General features: G+C 36.8%; 1 pseudogene; it reads left to right on the top strand.

Moving 5' to 3' along the window:
* The first annotated feature begins 3,514 nt into the window (after positions 1-3,514).
* Positions 3,515-12,593, top strand: LOC116663529 (annotated as a pseudogene).
* Positions 12,594-14,236: the final 1,643 nt, after the last annotated feature.

Below are 14,236 nucleotides of genomic sequence, written 5' to 3'. Positions count from 1 at the left end.
TTGCATTTTCTATAATTTAAATCAATGGCATTATACCATTCCCTTTGTGTCACTTATTTTTCCATTTAGCATGCAGATTTTGAGATCCACCCAAATTGTTGCACACATCAATAGTTTACCCTTTATATTACTTATTAGTATTACATTGTGTGACTATGGCATGGTTTGTTTACTCATTGAACTATTGACTGACACTGGATTGTCTCCAGTGTTTGAACATTAATAATTCAGCTGTTCTGAACACCCATGTACAAGGCTTTCTGTGGTTGCTTTCATTTCTACTGAAAATGAAACTTAAATATAACTTATATTATTGAGCAAAAAATTTGGAGGAATTCTAGGTATAAGGGGAAGCATGCTTCTGTGGTACACAAGAATGAAGAAGACGTCCCAGTTTTCCATCATCTGTTAGGTCAAAGCCCAAGTAAATCACAAAATGTGCAAGTTACCGGCCCTTCTCATCCACAGTTAGAGTATATGCTCTCGGGCAGGGTCTGGTACACAAGAGGCTCACAGAATCTGTTTTTTGAATAAATGTTTGAATAAATAAGGGTTTGAATAAATGCTGATTTTGAGGTCAACCTCCTTGGTGATGTGTGAAACTGTTCTTGACAAATGAATAGATTTGTAACTTGCTTTTTAAAAAAAAATGGATTTTAGGGGATTTAGCCCAGTGGTAGGGTGTGTGCTTAGCATGCACAAGCCCTAGGTTCAATCCTCAGTACCTCCATTAAGAAAACTAATAACATAAAAATAAAAACAGAATTAAAAAATCAAGGACCTCCCTCCCAAATAAAGTAAAATAAAATGATTAAATAAATTGATTTTCAAACGATGTATTTACAAGTCTTGTTTGAAAAGATAGCAGTGACGTAAGAAGTGGTGATTCTTACTTTGTTGACCCTCTGTGTTGTATTGGGCTGTTTGTGTTCTATACAGAGGTGTCTCAAACCCCACAGTAGAATATAATTTCTTACAATTCTTTTGAGGGCAGTTATTCTTTGTATTTGTCCACCGTAGCTCTAAACACACAACCATGAATGCTGTAGGCTGTTGTTTTCTGTTTGCCAGCAGATTGACTGGTAATACGTATGCTTTCAAGGCCATCTGAAATTCATTCATTCAACACTTGTTTATTAAGCACTCTATTACCAACGTATTATTTTAGGGGACGTGGAAACATCAGTAAACAATAAAGGTAAAAATTCCTGCCCTTATAGAGTTTAAATTTTTATGGAGGATGGCAGATGATAAACAAAATAAGAATATAAGGCACCTGATGTACCACATTGCAACCAGTGTGATGGAGAGAAATAAATAAATACTTACTGAGCTGAAAAGTGACATGACTTATCTTATTTTTACCAGGATCACTATGTCTATAGTGTAGAGAATATAACTTGGACTATTTCTGTAGGAAGGAAATGGGTCCTCAAGAGGACTGGTAATTGCCAAGTCTACTGTAATTGCCCAAGGGAGAGATAGCCATAGCTTGGACCTGGGCGTGAAGAAGTGAGAAGTGTGAGCAATCAGGTGATGTTCAAAGTACGTTATTGCAAAGACCCTAGACATTGGAGTGGTAGTGTGCAACGGCCAATTGGATATACGGGAGAGAAGATCTGGGTAAAGATCTAAAATTTGGAGTCGGCCCATAAAGATGGCATCTGGACCTGGTAATAGTACCAAAAGGATGCAGTAGTTGTACAAGGCCTGAAGCTTGGAGGACTCCAACGATAAGTGTTCAGAGAGATGAAGATGAATCAGCAAAGGAGGCTGAGAAGGAGAAGCCAGTGAAGTAGGAAGCACACCACAGAGTCTAGAATCATGGAAAGCAGAAGTCTTTAAGGAGGACAAACGTGAGTTCAAAGCTGAGACTTTTCTGGATGACTAAGATAACGGTATGGAAGTGCTGATGAAAGTATCCCACCTCCAAGGCTATTAGCACAACTACAAACCCTGGTAGCTCTTGAGACCCTGAGGGCTTGGTTTTTGCTGGAAGATAACCACTACTAGAAATGGCTCAGTGAAATCAAGGATGAGTCTTACCAGCTCCTACCTTGATAGCACTGGGGAAGCTAGCAGCGGTTGCTGGGGCTGTCCATAGTTTGATTTCAAAATATGCTGTAAATAAAAATCAGGATGCTGCTTCAACTTATAAATAATACACACAGGTTATGAATGCATGAACAACCGATTGAAAGGGAGAAGTACCTCCTTGTTCCCCAGCTTCAAGTCTTACCCCTGTGGTCATGGACTTCAGATGACCTCCTTTGTCTGGTTAGTTAATTTAAGCTACAGAACCAAAACCAACAAGGAGAGAGGACACAAAAATAAGACTTTAGAGAATTTTAAAAAGATTTCCAAAATTTTATTGAGTGTTCCTGGGATGTTTGGTAGTTTAAGGATCTCATGTCTGTTTTAAGAGATTGTTTTTGGAATCATAATGAATTTAACTGTGGTCTTAAAAAAAAAATCTTTTTGTGCCCTAGAAGATGTAGTCATCTGAAAAGTGTAAGAAGTTCTTTTTTTGTTGTTGTTTTAACATCATCCATTTTATAAAATAACATTTGGGGTAGAAATGAAAATATCATCTAATTCTCTGTATTTTAAAGTATACATCATCTCAAATAACAAAGAATCTGGACTCCATTGTGTATGATACTCCTTTGCTTTGATAAAGCATCTTTGTTTCATTTTAATTAAGTTTTCAAACAGTTTACACACATTACTTGTGATATGTTTCTTACATTCATAAGCTCTAGTTCCTGTTTTAATTCTTTCTTCTTTAATTTTAAAATTTAGTTGTGAAAATTCCCACTCTCCATCAACATTCACAGTAAACAGAAGTAATTCTATACTTACAGAAATATTGCTTTCAAGTCTATCTTCCAAAGTTTACTACTTAAAAGGAAAAAAAAAAAAAGCAAGGAAAGAATTTAAAGAATTCCCAGAAATTGCAACAGGGTCTACTTCTATGCTGATGAATAGTTCCTTGAGGAAAATCAACTATCTTATTAATATAACATCTGGCTTGCATCTTGCATAAATAAAAACACAAGAGCAGGATAGAAGTAATGGAAAAGGGAAGAGGGAGGAAGGAATGTGGGTTTTCTAGCATAATAATGTCTAACGGCCACGAAATCTAATTAGAACACATGTCATCTAATGAGACTGTAGTCAAGAAAATTCCACAGGAGAGGGCAAAGCCTCGTGGGACCACAACAAAAATAGTGAATCAAGTGATTGAAAAAAACAACAAAAAAACACCTAAAACAGCATGCATTGACTACAGGACTCCATTCAGTCAAAACGGCTATTATCAGTGGCCTCTCTGGGGCCATTTACGACTTTAACCACAGAAATTCCATGACTTGGTTAATATGTTTTAAGAAGCACTCTACTGTTCTCATCTGCATGATCAGATTTCTGTTTTTTCCTTTGTGCACTGTCAGTCTGGAAGAAGAGAATATGCCTAATTAAAGACATAAACAGAAGCTAATGCTCATTCTATTACATGGATGAGTGGAATGGTTCCTCTTCTATGGGAAACGCCATTTTGGACAATTTTGTTGAAGGTTAGCTTGATATTACAGTTGAATGTCATTGATTTTCCAACTGATTTTTCCAGATTTGGAAATTGAAGCAATAAATTGAAATTATGTAGTACCATTGACTAGCATCAAATAGTAAAAAAATAGCTGGTAAAATAGTAAAAAATAATAATAATAAAAACTAGACTGAGGGCTTTTAGTGGTGTTTGTTCTTGTTTTAGGAATCAGTCAGCTACCTTGAGTTTGACAAAGTATGTCTGGTGTTACCTTTTATCTACATCTGCGCCATATTATCTGGGAAGGAAAAGTGGCAAAGGAAAAGCTGGTTTCTGTGTTGCATAGTGAAATTTCCATGATTCTGGGGACATAAATTGGCCACTTGGTCACACCAATTAGTCTATGTAATAAAATAGGTATATAAAAGAAAATATTAGGAAATTGGGACTCTTATTAAAAACAAAAATAGAATTAGTGTACAAAATATTTTTTATCTACATTTCATAAAATCAGATTTATCAGTGTTTATGCTGATGAATTTTTTCTCTATCCTCGTATTAATCATTTTTATTTTATTTATGATTTGATAAGAACTTTCATAAAATACAAAGCCAATTAACATTCTCAGTGACATTTTGGCAGTCAGTATTGTATTTTCCAATTATATGTACCGGCTTAGCTAATATACCTTGAAAATGCATAACTTTCCACCCACTGTTTCTGTTTCTAAAAATTTATCCAAGTTGAATAACTATGCAGAAACATATGGTAGAAAAATGTTTATTTTACCATTTTTATAATACTGAAGACTGGAAACAAATCACATATTCTCTTAAGAAGAAATGGATTACCTACATGGCAGCATAACCATGCCATGGAGTATAATTTGGCCCCTATGAAGAGGTTGCAGAGTCTGGCCAACTCCATTCTTTTTTTTTTTTAATTTATTTATTTTTAATTTTCCTTTCCATGTATAACTGAAAAATTATGCTCTACACTGGCCAACTCCATTCTTAATTGTCTGCTTGTTCATGTGAATCAGTCCCTCTATAAAGAGTACTGAACTCTAATATACAATATAAGACACATGCTAGAAAGGAATATTGAAAGGATGTTGTCAGGTATAAGTAGAAATTCTAATAACTTATTCCCTACATCTAAATTGAGTCACTCCCTGAGCTGACCCTATGCCACCTTAGAGACACCCATGTAAATGATAGACCCAACTCTGGTTTCCCACTTCCTAGATTTCTTTAGCTCTAGTACCTCTATCTTCACCATCCCTTGGCCCTGCATGCAAAGTGTTTCATCCTAGAGGTTGTGTCATCCTTCAATCTCAATGTCAGATATTCCCTTTCTGCTCCTGTCTATTCAGCTAGCTCGTGCTACTGCTCCTCATTCAGACACTTTCTCTGACAAAGTCCATCTTCATCTCATTTGCCATCTTTCTCAACACAGTGAAAAAAAATTTCACTGTGATTTTTCATAACCTTCTTGGCCCTCTCACTTTAATTTGAAAAAGAATCACCAGTCCTGATCATCCAGCTTGAGATCTGAACAGGCACGACTGTACCTTTTATCTAATTTGAGATTTTTCTTTTCATTTTTTTCTCTGTAGAAATGACAGACTTTCTATGCAGTAGCCTTTCTGTGAAATGAGGTTTCTGCGCCTTGTCTGGAATCTGTAAAGCTAGATTTGGGGGGGTATATATAAATCTGTATACTTTTGAGTTAGGTGGTTGGTTTGTCATATATCGTTAACTAGATTTAAATATGTAAATTGGGACAACTCTAAACAAATTACCCTGAATACAATCGGAAACACACACATACATGATAAAGCCAATAAGTAACCATGTTAATGTTATTAGGAACCAATATTTTCAGTATAAGGGAAAGGAGACATATTGCAAGATCAAAATGAAGTGAAAACTGGTTAATCCTAAATCTGAACTGGAAATAAGAGCATGAATTCATGACATATTTTTATGATTTTTTTTCTTATCTCTGTCCACTAACAAAGCCTGGAAACAATTGTCAGTCGGTAACAGGAACACCCTGCTGAATCCAGGTTATGATTTTGAAATATCATTTGTCTGTACAAGAAACAAGAACACCGTGGAGAACAGTTGATTCCAGGTCTGGGACATGAAATGGACAAGATGAGCCAGGGACAGCTTTTCCTACAAAGAACACTCCTAATGACTCTGGGCTGTGTCAGGAGTGTTTGGGAGTTAACCTCAAAAATATCCCCCTGGCAAAATGGGTGGAAAATTTAGGAACCATAAATAAAGACAAGTGTAGTAACTTGAAATATAATACCTACGTTAAAATGTACAGCTGTTTATAATAATATTAAAGCAAGACAAAATAAAACAGAACATTTCTTAGACAACTTTTGGAGGAAGGGAGGAATCACACTCAGGCTGTGAACTGGTAAATAAGTAGAAAGAATCAAGCATTTATTTTCTTTTCTATGTGAACCGTCCTTGGGGTAATCATTATGAGAAACAGTCTTGGTTATAAAAATTACTTTAGCTGATAATTGCAGAAGTAATAATGAAATTAGAATATAACCATTTTGCTCCCCCTAGGGCAATAATGGATGTAGATAATATTCATGAATGGCTGCCCAAACCATTAGGTGGAAAGTGGATGGAAATCTTTATAATGGATGAATTAATCTGACAACACCTGAACCCACTGATTAATCTTAACCTATAAAGAAAAGTCTCAGAGGGGTATGTAGGTGGAGACAAAATTTAAAAAAAAAGGGAATCAAATAGTAAAATCCAGAATATGAGAATTCTACAAGACAAAAAGAAGTTTTCTTCAAATAATAAGTTGCAAACAGGTAAAAGAAGAAGGGAGAAAGTGATAGAAACTTTTGAGACAAACCAATCAAAAGCCATGTATGGAATTTTTGGATCCCAATTGAAAAATATTAACTATATCAGCATTTATGTGACAATACTTCTAAGATATTTGGGGGAAATTTGAACACTGGGTATATTATAGGTTTATTGGTAGTAACTTTAGATGCAAAAATGATATTGTGTTTATGCTCACAAAAAGAAGGCTCTTATCTTTCCATGGGCATTTTCTTAAGCATTTACAGATGAGATGATATGGTATCTTGTATCCGCTTCTAAGTATTCTGGGTCTGTAGGGAAAGTGGGTGGGAGTATAAATAAAACAGGATTGACAATGTGTTGAAAGTTATTGAAACTGGATGATTGAAGTCAATATTTGGGATTTTCCCCTCTTTATAACATCCTGGCAGATTCTAAAATTGTGACTTTTTGTTTGACCCATGGGCATCTGTACTATTAAGCCTAATTTGGATCATGATTATGTTGATGCGTAGCTGTTTCCCCTCTGTAATTTAAGAGAAGTTTTAATGGCAGCTAAAAAAATATTGGCCATGGTAATCACCTCCAGGAATCAGAACCTGTAATTAAAAGAAACCATTAGCATGAGCCACAGAAGTGGATGGATGTTTAGAAACAAGGTTGAATTTGACATCAATCAAAATTGGCACATACTAGATATTTTTTCGGTGTATCCATTTTTTTGTGCATCCGATGCTTGACATTTTATATTGACTTTTTAAAGTGAGTACTTTATTTTCATGGATCACTAGTGAATAAATATGTGCAAGCTCATTTTGAGCAGTGATCTAAATTTTGTGGAATAGCCATACTCATTTTTCTCTCCTCTTAATATTTGGTCTTTGCAAAATAGAGCAAGTGAAGGGGATTCAGTTTCAATTCTCCTACTGGTTAACCCTTTCCTGTTGCTGCTGACCAGACCCAGGGTCTAAAATTGTTGTCCTCCATGGACCAGGGACCAATAATACCTGTTAGTAGCCCAGTTATTTTCAGGGTTCACTGGAAATCATTGGACTTGCTGAATAAGATGACACCTTTTAAAACCACAATTACAAAATCTCCTAATCAGCCATCATATGCATTTGGTTTCCCACCTTGGTAAGTAATATGTGATAAGCTTTTTAAAAACTGATTTGTATTTTATCAAAGCAGCATGCATATATACTTTAACGAGTCCAAAAGTACTAGAAGAATTTTAACAAAACTCAGTGGTTTTTCTCTCCATACTTCCTATAAATAAATGTTCTCCAGCCAAAGACCATCAGGAACAGACCTGTGGTTGAAAGAGTTGGTTTATTGTTCGCTGTAGCTTGGGAGACCACAAGCTGTGGGGATCTGGGGGAGTCCTAGGAAGAAGGTGTTAGATAAACTCATTAGATTTGAGCTTGTGTTAGGTGATTTGAGGGAAGTTTTAAGGAAGTTGGTCTTTGCTCAGGATTGGATGCTATCTGCAAGCAGGGGCAATTCTATAATTGGCTATCATTATAAATTTTATCTTGAAGAAGGAGAGACAAGAGTGAAGCTAAAACTATGTGGGTGAAGAGACAGCAATCGCTCATAATAAGCAGGAAGGGGGAAGTTCGGTTATTTTGTGGCTTGAACAATGCTCGGTTTTGTCTGTGTTCAGATGTGATTATGGACTGGTCTTGATTTTGTCTTGATCCATCCTAGGCACAGAATGGCTTTGTCTGATACTGATGTTCCCTGAAGCTTATGTTCAAGGTGGGGGACATCATGCCTGCCAGCTCCCAGATGTCAGGCTGCTCCCTTTCTCCCTCCTCACTTCCTCAAGTCCCTTTCTTTTATTCTCTTCTTCTGGAATTTACAGACATCCATCTGGATCATATGCATATTGATTTCCTCTTATGTTAGATGAGGGTTTCTCTTTTTTACATTGCCACCCCACCCCACTTTTCTTTACCCTCTTCCTAATGGATTTATAATTTTTAGTTTAAATAACATTCAGTGTTTCTTTGACACCTTTGCAAATGTTGTTCAGTCAAACACTGAGTGAATTATGATGTTTTCCTTCTTTCTGTTTTTCTAGAAATTAAAGTAGTTGCTTTTTTAATTTGCTTTTTATTTTTGCACTTATTGCTAATTCTTCCAACCTCCTGATAGCTCCATAGGACAATTTTCCATCAGGTCAATAGGCCCAGTTAATCTACCGAGACATTTCCTTCTTCATGAATCCCAGTACCTCTTTTGGAGACTTCCTTGTCTTCTCTGGGCTAGTTTTGCTCCAGGTCTGCTGCACACCGTCACCAGGTTGCTACTTCTCTTAACTATTCTTCTTGGAATTTACTAATCATTTACTAATCTGGAGTTTAATGCTTTGTTTTCTAGCTATTATGTCTTCCTCTTTCTTAGTTTACAAACTTGGAGTGAAACGCATCCTCCAGAAATTTCATCAGACTCAAGATGGCACCTCCACAGGGGGTGCGGAGCTGACAGCCCTCCATATGTCTGTTTCCTGTGTCACTACTCCAGGAATGTCTGTCTATGTCTGGGGCACAGTTGTTTCCCTGAGATCAACCTCCTGCTCTATCTTGACAAGTCTCATCACTTCCCTCCTGTGTTGCATCTTTCCTGTTACGAATCTCTCATCATCCCTCTCTCTCTTTTTTTTTTTTTTTTGGTCTGCTCCCTCTTAAGGTGGAAATCATCTTCAGGAAGCCCCTTTAGAAAGGCTGCAATGGAAGTAACTGTTTTAAGAGCTTGAATTGAGAAAAATTATTTTTTTTCTATCCTGGCAGGTGGTAGGTAGTTTGAGTGTAGAACATGCTGTTGGAATTAACTTTTCTTCGGCATGGTAGAGTCAGATCCAGTCGTCTTATTGCTCCTTTTGTTGTTATTGAGGAGTCTAAAATCATTCGTATTCCTGATTCTTTGTAGGAATTTGCTTTTTTAATTTTCCTTTCTAGAAGATCATAGAACTGTCTTTGTCCCCGTCAATCTAAAATTTCACGATTTTGTTCTTCTACATTGATACGTTTCATTACATCGTGCTGTCTCATTTCCACTGGCTACCCTATTACATTTCTTTCTTTCTGCAAGAGACTTATCCTGTCAGGCCTCCGCAGATCCAGGTTGTCATAAAAAGTGTTATCTTCAGATCTGCAACACCATGGCCTGTAACATTTTAAGATCAATTTACTGGGGATACCTAGTTAAAACTCTTTATTTTTTTAAGGATCTGATATTTCACCTTTTTGTGGTGAAAAATCAATGCTGTCTATATTAAACACAGTGTACAAACAGTGGCCCAAAATAAGAGGGAAATTGATTTCAGCACAGTAAATTATTTTTGCCAAGGGAAAAATGTGTTCTACACAAGCATGCCTCAGAGATATTGTGGGCCAGGTTCCAGATCACCACAATAAAGCAAATATTCCAATAAAGTAAGTCACATGTATTTTTTGGTTTCCCAGTGCATATAAAAGTAATGCTTACACTATAGTCAAGTAAATGTGCAATAGTCTTATGTCTAAAGACACAATGCAAGCATTTTAATTGAAAATATTTTATTACTGAAAAATTCTAATCATCCCCCAAGCCCTCAGCAAGTTGTAATCTTTTTGCTGATGGAGGGTCTGGACTTGATGTTGAGGGTTGCTCACTGATCCAGGGTGGTGGCTGCTGAAAATTGGGGTGACTATGGCAATTTCTCAAAATAAGACAACAATGGAATTTGTCACATCGATTGACTCTTCCTTTCACAGACAATTTCTCTGTAACATGCAGTGCTCTGCAGTAGCATCTTACCCACAGCAGGACTTCTTTAAAAATTGGAGTCAATCCTGTTAAACCCTGCTATCGCTTTATCAACTAAGTTTATGTAATATTCTAAATCCTTTGTTGTCATTTCAACAGTCTTCATAGTGTCTTCGCCAGGGAGAGAGTCCATCTCAAGAAACCACTTTCTTTGCTCATCCAGAAGAAGCAACTCCTCTTCCATGAAAGTTTTATCATGGAATTGCAGCAATTCAGTCACATCTTCAGGCTCCACTGCTAATTCTAGTACTCTTCATATTTCTACTTCATCTGCAGTTATTTCCTCCACTGAAATCTTGAACTCGTCCAAGTCATCCCTGAGGCTGGAATCAACTTCTTACAGACTCCTGTTAATGGGGCTATTCTGACCTCTTCCCATGTATCACAAATGTCCTTAATGGCATCTAGAATGGTGGGTGTTTTTCAGCAGGTTGTCAATGTACTTTGCCCAGATCTAGAGGAATCACTATCCATCACAGCTATAGCCTTACAAAATATTTTTCTTAAATAACAAGACTTGAAAGTAGAAATTACTTTTTGCCCCATTGGCCACAGAATGGATATTGTGTTAGCAGGCATGAAAACAACATTAATCTCAGACAATTCCATCAGAGCTCTTGGGTGACCAGGTACCTTGTCAATCAGCTGCTTCCTCTTGCACTTTTCTGTTATAGAGACGGCTTCTTTCCTTAAACCTCATAAATCAACCTCTGTGAGCTTCAGATTTTCCTTCTGCTGCTTCCTCACCTCCTTCAGCCTTCACAGAATTGAAGAGAGTCAGGGCCTTGCTCTGGATTAGGCTTTGGCTGAAGGGAATGTTGCGGCTGGGTTGATCTTGTATCCAGACCACTCAAACTTTCTCCATATCAGCAATAGGGCTGCCTTGCTTTCTTATCATTTGTGTGTTCGCTGGAGTAGCACTCTTAATTTCCTTCAAGAACTTTTCCTTTACATTTGCGACTTAGCTAACTGTTTGGCACCAGAGGCCTAGTTTTCAGCCTGTCTTGGCTTTTGACATGCCTTCCTCACTGAGTTTAATTGTTTCTAGCTTTTGACTTAGAGTGAATAATGTGGACTCTTCTTTTCACTTGAACACCAGGAAGCCTTTGTAGAGTTATTAATTGGCCTAATTTCAGCAGTGCGTTTCAGGGAAAAGTGGCCCAAGCAGAGGGAAAGAGGTGGGGCGAATAGCAGTTCAGAGGAGCAGTCAGAACACACACAGTACTTATCAATTAAGTTTTCCATCTATATGGGAGTGGTTTGTGGTGCTTCAAAGGATTATAAGAGTAACATCAAAGATTGCTGATCACAGATCACCATAACAGATATAATATTTATAAAAAAATTTGAAATATTGTGAGAATTACCAAAATATGACACAGAGATACGAAATGAGCAAATGGTGTTGGAAAAATGGTGCTGAAAGACTTGTTCCATACAGGGTTGCCACAAACTTTCCATCTGTAAGAAACCAAAATATCTGCAAAATACAATAAAGCAAAGTGCAATAAAATGAAGTATGTCCGTACTTTGAGGTGCAGGTCTAAGTTGGAAAGTGTGTGTTGACATAGTTTTCAAAGACCCATCAGAATTCTTTCAGTTGAAGAAATTTAAGAATGAATTAAGAATAGTGACAACACTTTATACAACCAAGATCAGTGATGCAGCTCTACCCTTCTGAGTGGCCCTAAACACGAACTTTCCAAGGAATTTGAGTTTCACTCACAATGTTACCATCTACTTCTCAGGACAGGATACCCAGCTCAAAAAAGATCTCACCTGCTTTGTCAAATGGCCCAATGGTATCAGATTGCAGAGGCAAAGCGGCTAAAATTGCCTCCCATGATTAACTGGTTCACCCCATCCTTGGACCTCCAGTGTCTCAACTGCTTAAGCTGGCCCACAAGTACAGACCAGACAAGAAGCAAGAGGAGAAGCAAGGTTGTTGTCTCAGGCTGAGAAGAAAGCTGCTGGCAAAGGGGATGTCTCCACCAAGAGGCCACCTGTCCCTCGAGCAGGGCTTAACACTGTCACCACATTGGTGGGGAACAAGAAGATTCAGCTGGTGGAGATAGCAAATAACGTGGATCCCATTGAGCTGGTTGTCTTCCTGCCTGCCCTGTGTCATGAAATGAGATTCCATACTGCCTTAGCAAAGGGAAGGCCAGGCTGGGGCATCTAGTCCACAGAAAGACATGTATTGCTGTCACCTTCACATGAGTTAACTCAGAAGACAAAGGAGTTCAGGCTAAGCTATCAGGACCAATTACAATGACAGATATGATGAGAACCACCATCACTAGGGAGGCAAAATCCTGGGTCTAAAGTCACCAAGCTGGAAAAGGCAAAGGCCAAAGAACTGGTGGTCAAACTGAGCTAAGTTTACACTATCAAGTTTTCTGTACATAAAAGTTAAAAAAAAAAAAAGTTTCCTTCAAATGAAGGAATTAAGATCATATGAAAAGACTAAACGAACAGGTAATTGGCTGATCCCTAGGATGTGAGGAACTAGGAAGAAAATATACTTATTGGGCAAGATCTATGTGTTGATCACTATGTATAATGTCAAAATGACTTTGTAAATATTACTATCTCCACTTTAAAAGTGGAGAAACGGGCTCAGAGAAATTATGTAACTTATTCAAAGTCTTTCAGCTTGTACAACATAAAAGGGTGATTTAAACTCAGGTTTGTTGAATTTCCAGTTCATTATTTCTGCTACACCTTGAAATTGTCCTAGACTATAGGAAATGAAATTTTACCATGTGCTATAAATTCCACAAAATGCCTGATAGTGAGGTATGTTCCCTACCAGTGAAAATAAACTCTTTGCTATGTAACTAAACCCCTACACTTTAAAACTGAAAACAGTAGAGTTAACCAATTAAAAGAAAAAGTATTCGTTTGGTTGAATAAATTAGTAAATCTTCATGGAACATTTGATATGAGTAAAAGGCAATATAATGGAGACTATTGTTTCTACTTTTTAATTAATATCCAAAATGCAAAATACAAATATAAAAGATGGGGTATATCTAAAATTTATATTGATATAAACTATGTATTGAACTACAGAAACTATATCAATACAAACCAAAAATACTAGACACAAAAAGGATATTTCATCTCCAAAATAAAAAGAAATCTTTGATATGTAAACCAGAATTAAATCTCAAAATTCTATTTAGGTTACAAAAATTTAACACTTACACTTTTCACCCTTGATTTACTTAAGATAAATGATACAATTTTTTGGATAGCGTTTTCTAACAACCCTGTAATAGAATTAAGATATCTGAGTATTGTATCTTGCCTGACTACTTACTTAGGGAAGACTCTAGATACCCTATCTTATTTTCAACCTTTGAAAATAGTCTTTAAAATAGATAAAATAAAAATTTTAAAAAGGAAGTCATGATTGTAGCAGATATGATGAAATGGGACTGGTCACACATTAGATAATGTATAATTTTACTCGAATGAGTTAATTATATGTTGTAGGACAGTTTTGACTTGTCTGGACAAACACATTTTGTCCTCTGTTTATGCAAACGATGGTAGAAAGCATAAAGACATGCTTGATCCCAGTTGGCTTGTAACTACTATTTTCATTTGCAAGAGGGCTATGTTCTTACATTCTTGGCTCCAAAGCCAGCACAAATTATGCTCCCTGTGATTAAAAGATGATATTGGCTATCCTTCCCTCAGCCTTGGGGCCACCTTGTCTGGGCTCTAAGTGTGAGATAAATCTTAAACTCATTCTCTTTTGCCTTTTACCATTACCAACAGACTTTCTGTTCTCAGGAGAAAAATGGCAATTAGTCTCCCTACTGAGTTAAAGGATAATTAGAGATTTTATTATTTCTCTATTTAAATATCCTTGAAATTTTTATTAGAGAATTCGTATGGCTTTAGATTGAAATGAAGTGTGATGGTTTTTACCTTTTGTTGGTGTATTAATTATCTAGGGCTGCCATTACAAATACCACAGACTAGGGGGCTTGAACAACAGAAATTTATTGT

The sequence above is a fragment of the Camelus ferus genome, chromosome 5 (assembly GCF_009834535.1).
Source record: "Camelus ferus isolate YT-003-E chromosome 5, BCGSAC_Cfer_1.0, whole genome shotgun sequence".
NCBI classification, from domain to species: Eukaryota; Metazoa; Chordata; class Mammalia; order Artiodactyla; family Camelidae; genus Camelus; species Camelus ferus.
Note: the sequence above shows the minus strand (reverse complement) of the source record. Positions and strands in the feature narration are given on the sequence as shown.